The 9627-nt window shown below is 38.4% G+C and overlaps 1 pseudogene; it reads left to right on the top strand.

Moving 5' to 3' along the window:
• The first annotated feature begins 350 nt into the window (after positions 1–350).
• LOC128617361 (NACHT, LRR and PYD domains-containing protein 3-like) lies at positions 351–9414 on the top strand (annotated as a pseudogene).
• The last annotated feature ends 213 nt before the right edge of the window (positions 9415–9627 follow it).

Raw genomic sequence — 9627 nt, forward strand, 5'->3', positions numbered from 1 at the left:
ATTTCTGCTCTTGTTCTTCTTCAAAATGTGGATTGTGATACTTTCACCCCTGCCCTGTAGATGTTGTTGGTGATGTTACTGACTGATGTTTTGGGGTCTTTCTTCACAGCTCTGATGGTGTTTCTGTCACCAGCTGTTGTTGTTTTCCTTGGCCAACCAATTTGGTGTCTGGTACTCAGTAAACCAGTGGTTTCTTTCTTTTTCAGGATATTCCAAATTGTTGTATTGGCATTGCCAAATGCGTGTGCAATGCCTCTGATTCCCTCTTTTCTCAGCTTCAAAATGGCTTGCTTTTGTCCCATAGACAGATCTCTGATCTTCATGTTGGCTTATCCTTTTTAACAACAAATGCAGTCTTCACATGTGAAACTGAAGGCTAAGTCGAAAAGTAGAAGTTCAGAGCTATTTATTATTTAAACATCAATCTAACAGGACACACCTCGGTACCAAGAAACACCTGTCAGTCACATGTTCCAAAGTCACATGACTTTATTGATTGTACCCATGAGTTTGAGCTCTAATAATATCTGTGTTCTAGAATGATGGTGGCTAAAAGATCAGACTCACCAAACCCCAGCTGTTTGTCCATTAAGAGTGACCAGTCAATGGAATCCCCAATTAAGTTCACAGATGTAGACTGTACTACTGATAAGAGGTCAGTGTAGTGACATGGTCTATATCTGTGTCCCACCATATCACACGCTCTCATCTCATTATTAAGCCCTTCATCAGCTTCATAAGGTGCTGCAGCTTTTGGACTGGCAGTAAGAGAAGAACAGAAACTCACTATGACATTTGACACACAGTATCAGAGGTGTCCTGTTTTCCTTCTGATGTACATCTGCTCTCTGTCTGGTGTTAAGCAGATTACTGCAAGACACAGAGCATATAAATAGGTTAACATTAATACCACATAGGTGTAGATGCTTAGTCTTTACCTGCTCATTCTTTGCCATTCCTCTTCCCATACATAGCTGGTGCTTTGCCATGCCCCCATTGCTGCAATCAATCTTTGTATTTTTAAATATGTGTTGTGCTATGAATATGCACAGTCCATATTACATGATGTGTTTTGATTGTTCACAGACTACTGTCTACTTCTAAAAAGGAGCTGGAACACGAAGATATCACAAAGTTAAATAATGCACTCTTGAGTCCAGACTACCCAGAATGCTCTGAGAGGGAGGTGATCTTGAGGGAGGTGAAGAATGAGGAGAATCTGCATGACCTGCAAATCACAGGTTTATAATAATGCACTCGCTCTGAAACATTATCGTTTCTATACAATATCATTGTGGTAACAGCTCACATAATCTACGATTAATAATTAGATTTAAGAACATGTCGAAAAACATTTTCAGGAAAGATTTCAGGACACATGAGCTTGCTCCTTTGTGGCTTATCTGTAACATTACAAAATGTTAGTGAAGCCAGCAGGGGGTGCTCGCCTTGTGGTCTGTGTGGGGCCTAATGCCCCAGTATAGTGACGAGGACACCATACTGTAAAAACAGCACCGTCTTTTGGATGAGACCTTAAACCGTGGTCCTGACTCTCTGTGATCATTAAAAATCCCAGGACACTTATAGTAAGAGAGTAGTGGTATAACCCCGGTGTCCTGGCAAAATTCCCCCATTGGCCCTTCTCTATCATTGCCCACTAATAATTCCCATCTCTGAATTGGCTACATCACTCTCTCCTTTCCACCAATAGGTGGTGTGTGGGGGGGTTCTGGTGCACTATGGCTGCCATCTCATCACCCAGGTGGATGCAACACACTAGTGGTTGTTGAAGAGATCCCCCCTACAATGTAAAGCACTTTGAGTGTCTAGAAATGTAACTGTAACTAACTAACTAACAACATTGTAATTGGTGGCAAACTGCTGTGGAGATTGGTGACTATCCATTTGTATGAGATTTATTAACATTCCAAAATATAATGTGTATAGGCCATGCACAGAAAAACATGGCAAATCCACTTGAAGGGTAAATCCAAGAAAGTACTCAAAAGGCTTGGCACTCCCAGGGGTCAAAACACAGAAATAGCAATCACTAGAAAAATGCTCAGAATTATGTTACCCTGAATGATAGGCAAGACTCTGCAATGTGTAAATGTGAACCATGTATGCAAGACCAGGAAGTAAATGGAAAATATGTGTGCAGTAGAAGAGTCATAGAATTCTGGGGAGGGAGAACTTTGCTGGTGTGAAGGAGTAATGTTCTGGGAGCATGTTTCAGGAACAAAACACTTGGGGACATGCTATTATAAGAAAATAACTACAGGTTGGGAGAAGAAACTGTGCTTGATTATCACACCACTGATAATCACTGATTATCACATTTCCATCCTAAGGGTGGTGTAATGAAGTGAAATCACTTGTGTTGCCATCAGGGACTTGATATTATGATATAGTACTCTAATTATGATAAACATAGGTCTCTGTGTCAGAACAATTTAATAGGTCATAGAGATAATCATAGAGTTTTAGTTTGCACTGTGGCTCTTTATAATTTAAATTCACTATATAATTGACTATTTTTAGAATATTACATTTTTATGTTAATTTTAATATTTTTTATTGCTTTGTTTATTGTATTTAATACATTGTGTATTTTCCTTTGTGTATTAGAACTGGTCTCTGGATGTCAGCAAAATCTCAAATCCAAACTGAGAGAACATTGTAAAAGAATTAATGAAGGAATCTCACAGCATGGAAGCTTAGCAGCTGTCAGTGAGATCTATACAGATCTCTACATAACAGAAGGTTGGAGTACAGACATAAGTAATGAACATGAAGTGAGACAGATTGAGACAGCATACAGGAGACCAGCATCACAGGAGACACCCATTAAATGTAATGACCTCTTTAAAGACAAGTCCATCAGAACTGCACTGACTAAAGGTGTTGCTGGAATTGGAAAAACAGTCTCTGTGCAGAAGTTCATTCTGGACTGGGCTGAAGGAGATGCGAATCAGGACACCATATTCATGTTTCCACTTCCCTTCAGGGAACTGAATTTGGTGATGCAGGAAAAATTTAGTTTGATGAAACTTCTCCATCGCTTTTTCCCAGAAATTATAACAATGGAATTATTAAATTGTGACACCTACAGAGTAGTGTTTATCTTTGATGGCCTTGATGAGTGTCGATTTCCTCTAAATTTCCAAAACATTGAAGTTTTGTGTGATGTAACAGTGTCTGCCTCAGTGGATTTGCTCTTGACAAACCTCATCAAGGGGTATCTGCTTCCCTCTGCTCTTCTCTGGATAACATCTCGGCCAGGAGCAGCCAGTCAGATCCCTCCCGAGTATGTTAACCAGGTAACAGAGGTATGAGGGTTCGATGATCCTCAGAAGGAGGAATACTTCAGAAAGAAGGTTAGTAATCCGAGCCTGGCTGATAAAATCATCAGACACATGAAAGTTTCTAGAAGTCTGTACATCATGTGCCACATCTCAGTTTTCTGTTGGATTTCAGCCACTGTTGTAGAGAGAATGCTGCATGAAGCAGAGAACAGAGAGATCCCCAGGACTCTGACTCAAATGTTTCTTTGATCTTCTTGATCTTTCAGATCAAACACAGGGAACAAAAGTACCTTCAGGGATATGACTTGGATCCTCAGCAGATCAGAGAGTGTATCCTTGCACTGGGAAAACTGGCTTTCCAACAGTTGGAAAAAGGCAACCTGATCTTCGATGAGGAAGACCTCAGTGAGTGTGGCATTGATGTCAATGAAGTATCAGTGTACTCAGGAGTGTGCACTCAAATCTTCAGAGAGGAGTTTTGGCTTCACCTAGGAAAGGTGTTCAGCACTGTGCATCTGAGTGTTCAGGAGTTTCTTGCAGCGTTATATGCTTTTCTCTCCTTCATCAACAAAAATCTAACAGAACAGGCCAGTCATCTGTCTGATCTTCTCAGCCAGTCAAACATGTCTGATTTCCTCAGGAGTGCAGTGGACAAGGCCTTACACAGTGAGACTGGACACCTGGACCTTTTTATCTGCTTCCTTCTGGGTCTGTCCCTGGAGTCCAATCAGGCTCTCTTACAAGAATTAATGCTACAGACAGGTAGCAGTTCTCACAGCAAACAGAGAACAGTCGAATACACAAAGGAGAAGATCAGACAGAATCCTTCTCCAGAGAAATCTATCAATCTGTTCCACTGTTTGAATGAACTGAATGATCATTCTCTAGTGCAGGAAGTCCAAACTTACCTGAACACAGGAAGTGACTATTGTCTCAGTGGAACTAGACTCTCTCCTTCTTAGTGGTCAGCTCTGGTGTTTGTGTTACTGAACTCCGAACACAAGTTAGAGGTGTTCAATTTGCGTAAATATTACCCATCAGAGGAATGTCTTCTGGGGCTACTGCCAGTGGTCAAAGCATCCAGAAAAGCTGTGTGAGTATTTTCATTCATAAGTGCATTACTACTGTTTTTATTTTCATGTAACACTGAACTACATGAACCATCAGTAATTTTACAGTACCTATCAAATTTTTTCTTTAATTTGATCCGTTCTGACATATGTGAATGCTCTGCCTGCTCAGGTCTGAACTAAACTCAAAACTATTTTACTTTTTTACTTTGTGTTATTATTGAAAAATATAGATTGCCTCGCACGTTAGAGCAAAATACAAACAGCACGTAGATCTGTAGAGACATTGCGAACATTTTTGTTTCCTTTTAAATATTTTAAAGGATTTTTTTCCCTTCCAAAAAACAATAGAAACAATTCTTTAACAGTTCCATAGGGCATACAGTACCCTCCACTAATATTGGCACCCTTGGTAAATATGAGCAAAGAAGACTGTGAAAAATTGTCTTTATTGTTTAATTTTTTTATATTTTGTTTAAAATATTTCACAGAAATACTCTGCTCTCATTGATAATAAAACAATTGCAAACACAACACAGGTTTATATAAAAAAAACTTTGTTAAATATAGATGTGCAACAATTATTGGCACCCCTATGAATTCATATGGAAAAAAATATATTTGAGGTATATTCCCATTGATATTTAAAATTTTCTTTAGAACACCTGGGTGACTAGAAACAGGAAATTGTTCGGCCATGACTTCCTGTTTCACGGGGGTATAAATACGAGGTAACATTGTATAACATCAGAGTAATTAGCTTATTGACCTTATTTTAAATTGTGACTCTTATTGGCATGCTATTAGCTGGTAGTTTACAACCAAGAGTGTCCATCTAAGCACACTCTGACACTGCCTGAAAATCTTTCGGTTGTGAAATTAATTGAAACTAATGAAATTATATAATGTCACAAAATATCTAATTGTGGTGTGGACTCAAAATAACCTTCTTTGGGCTTATAATAAATTATGTGACAGAATGACCTGACACCAAAAAAAAATAAATCAATATCCTGCTCCTGTAAATGTGCTGGTGATTTTTATGTGTGAGAGAAACACTTTTTTTTTTAGAGTTTAAATATACTGTATCATGGATGTGTTTGTATGTTTGAGATCAGTGTTTTGATATATAATCATTTCTCTTCCAGACTGTTTGATTGTAGTCTCACAGAGGAAAGCTGTAAAGTTCTGTCATCAGTTCTCAGCTCAAACACCTCCAGTCTGAGAGAATTGGACCTGAATAAGAATAAACTTCAGGATTCAGGAGTAAAGTCACTCTCTGCCGGACTGGAGCATTCACACTGTAAACTGGAGATACTGAGGTCCTCACTTTATTACCAAAGATTACATAGAGAATTGTTTGTGTAAATGTATTTATTATATGTGGCTTTTATCACAGAAAAATCATATCCAAATATTTGTCAATGTACAAATACACAGTCTCTTTATTTAAAATGTTTATAATCACAGTAATTCCTCATGATCAGGTAGACAGTTTATTTCCTAATGCAGACAAACAATCAGATATTCAAATATATCATCATTTCTCTTCCAGTCTATGTGGTTGTAATCTTAAAGCAGAAAGCTGTAGAATTCTGTCCTCAGTTCTCAGCTCAAACTCATCCAGTCTGACAGAACTGGACCTGAGTAACAATAACCTACAGGATTCAGGAGTGACATGGCTCTCTAATGGACTGAAGAGTCAACACTGTAAACTGGAGATACTGAAGTAAGTCAGTCTCCCTCTCTCTATCTATCTATCGCTTTGTCTCACACACACACACACACACACACACACACACACACACACACACACACACATATCACCGTCCACTTTATTATGAATACCATGAATACCTATACACTGACACATTCATATAGTTATCTAATCAGCCAATCATGTGGCAGCAGCACAATTCATAAAATCATGTAGATTGGACTCTTTTTTAGGTAAAGCGTTCACATCAAAAATCAGAATAAAGAAAAAGTGTGATCTCTTTATAGTGACATGGTTGTTTGTACCAGATGGACTGGTTTGAGTATTTCAGAAACTGCTGATCTGCTGGGATTTTGGGAACAGTCTCTAGAGTTTACACAGAATGGTGTAAACTAGATAGTTGAAGATTACAAAAAAAATCACCTGGTTGCTTTTCAGTCTTCACCTGTCCAGTTTCGGTGAGTCTGTGCCCATGATCACCTCAGGTTCTTGTTCTTGGCTGACAGAAGTGAAGTAAATGTGCTCTTCTACTGTTGTAGCCCATCCACCTCAAGGTTTGATATGTTGTGCATTCTGAGATGCTTTTCCTCTCACCACGGTTGTAAAGAGTGATTATTTGAGCTACCATAGGCTTACTGACAGCTCCTAAGTCTGACAATTCTCCTTTGATCTCTCTCATCAACAATGTGTGTTTCAGCCCACAGACCCTCCAGACATTGGATCTTTTTTGTTTTTCACATCATTCTGTTTAAACCCTAGAGACTGTTGTGTGTGTGAAAATCCCAGGAGATCAGCAGTTTATGAAATACTCAAACCAGCCCATCTGGCACCAACAGCCATGCCATGGTTAAAGTCAAAGTCATCACAATTTTCCCTTATTCTTATGTTTGATGTGAACATTCACTGAAACTCTTGATCTGTATCTGCAAGATTTTATGCATTGTGCTGCTGCCACATGATTGGATAACTGCATAAATGATCAGGTGTTCAAGTGTTCCCATTAAAGTGACCAGTGAGTGTATATGTACGGATATACTTAACTCAGACATATTTGTTCATAGACTACTCTCTGCCTGCTCTTCTGGTCTTAAAGTTCTCCAGTTCTTAGAGGTCTCCTACAGTTCTTAAGTGTGAGACATTTTTTCTTTTCTGCAGGATGTGTGGCTGCAATATTGCAGATGAAGGCTGCGTTGCTCTGGCTTCAGCTCTGAGGTCAAACTCCTCATCACAACTGAGAGAACTGAATCTGAACAACAATAAATGGAATGACTCAGAAGTGAAGCTACTCTCTGATCTACTGGATGATCCATGTTGTAAACTGGAGAAACTACAGTGAGTTACCCACTTGGTGTCTACACACACACACACACACACACACACACACACACATACACAAATATCTAGAAATTAAACTCGTAACACAAAAACTTGACAGGTGTAAACACAACAGTTTTCCCGTCAAAGCCGTCAAAACATGCAAATATTCATATACTTGTGGGTAGGCATGCACTGATACCATTTTTTTCTAAACCACATACTTGCCTGTACCGATACTCATACCAGAGTAAAAAACTGCAGAGTATGTGTATGAGTAACCTTCTTCAAAGTTTCCCAAAGTGAGGTCCAGGGACCCCCAGGGGTCCATAACACATAGCCTGGGGGTCTTTGTCTATCGTCTCAGGGAGTTTTTCCTTGCCACCGTTGCCTCCGGCTTGCTCATTATGGACAAATTCATACATTTAAAATTTATATTCGGAATTCATATATTTCTGTAAAGCTGCTTTGGGACAATGTCCATTGTTAAAAGTGCTATACAAATAAAATTGAATTGTATTGAATTTGTTTTTTTAGGAGTAGAAATCATAATCCACTATTTTCAAAGTTAATATATTTATTATTGAGTTCTTATAGTTATTAGCATGTTTGACTGGTCACTTTAAGCAAATTGTTTTAATCCACACTTAAAAACAAGTCGCCCTATAAATAATGTCAGCTTAAATCTAAAGTGTTCAATTGGTGGAACATTGAGGAATAGAAAGCTCTAGGGCTCTAATAAATAGACAAAATATTATTGTACCCATTTAAATAGTGTGCTGAGGTGGGCCATTTTATTTAGCTCTGTTTGTGTTTCCCCAATTTATATAGTGGCCCTGAAAAGTGTGCACGTGTATGTTCAGGCTCATTCTTGATAAAGTAGTTAGTTCATTTTAGATGAAGTGCATTAGATAGCAACATTAGTAAAAATGTATTGAGTAGAGCTCCTCTTCTGAAAAAGCACTTCTGTTTAGCTGTAATTAAAGTACGTTTAATTGTCTTCACTACATTGGAATCCCTTATTGTCAATCAACAACAATAGAGCTGCTATTTTCACTGACCCAGGCCTTGTGGACTCATCTGGGTTATATGTTTGTAATGTTTTATCAAGTTCTTTTCCAAGGGATTTGCTTTAATTGCCATCATTGTGAAATATGTCCACACCTGTTCTGTTTCTTGTCACCTGTTCATTAGCATGTAGCATGTACACACTAGGCTTACATCACACAGTATGTGCATGTGGTATCAGATATTTGTTTTGGAGTTTTTTTATGAGCTTGAGTAACAGTAAATGAGCACGGTATCAGGCTCATACGAGATACCAGTATTGGTATGGATGTGTCCCTACTGGTGGAAACACACACACACACACACACACACACACACACACACACATGCACGCACAGACATAATGTAGTGTGTGTGTGTGTGTGTGTGTGTGTGTGTTTTGATGGGGTATGAAAGTGTGTGTGTGTGTACACGCTGGTCTTTACACTGATGTTTGTAATAACTCTGATAACTGACTATGATTTACATTATGATCTTTTTCTCTGTCTTACAGCATTGAGAAGTATTACCACTCCAACACTGTCAGGAGTCTCTCAAGACTCTCCATGATAAAGCAGTGTTGATGAAACATTAGAACCCATCCTACATGTCCAGCTGTTTAGTAGCTCCTTGTTTTTTATTTTAATTTTAAATTAATGTCTTCAGTGTGTTGCTGCTCAACATGGCATCATTTAGTTTGTTGTAAAATGACAGTATCCAGTATGTTTCTCCACAAATCACAGTTGTTGTTTTTTTTTTTCAAACCTCTGTTATTATGCAAATAGATAATAAAATAATAAATATAATAAATAATAAATACATGAACAGAAATAGACTGGAGGTACAGAAATAATTAAACAAAAGAGTAGAGTGATAAGATCACTGTATTTGTCAGTGCAGATAAGTTGAGTTCAAAAATTTGCATACCCATACTTCAGACCTGCTAAAATAAAACCAGCAAAATATTTCTTGTGAGTTAGATTTTTACAAATGACTCAAATTATTAGAATTGTGAATGTTAGCATGGGAATACATCCATCCATCCATTTTCTGTACTACTTATCCAACACAAGGTCATGGGAAGCCTGGAGCCTATCCTAGGGAACAAGACCCTGAATGGGGGGGCCAGCCCATCAAAGGGCATAATCACACACACACATTATGGACAATTCAG

The sequence above is a fragment of the Ictalurus furcatus genome, chromosome 13, assembly GCF_023375685.1.
Source record: "Ictalurus furcatus strain D&B chromosome 13, Billie_1.0, whole genome shotgun sequence".
Taxonomy (NCBI): domain Eukaryota; kingdom Metazoa; phylum Chordata; class Actinopteri; order Siluriformes; family Ictaluridae; genus Ictalurus; species Ictalurus furcatus.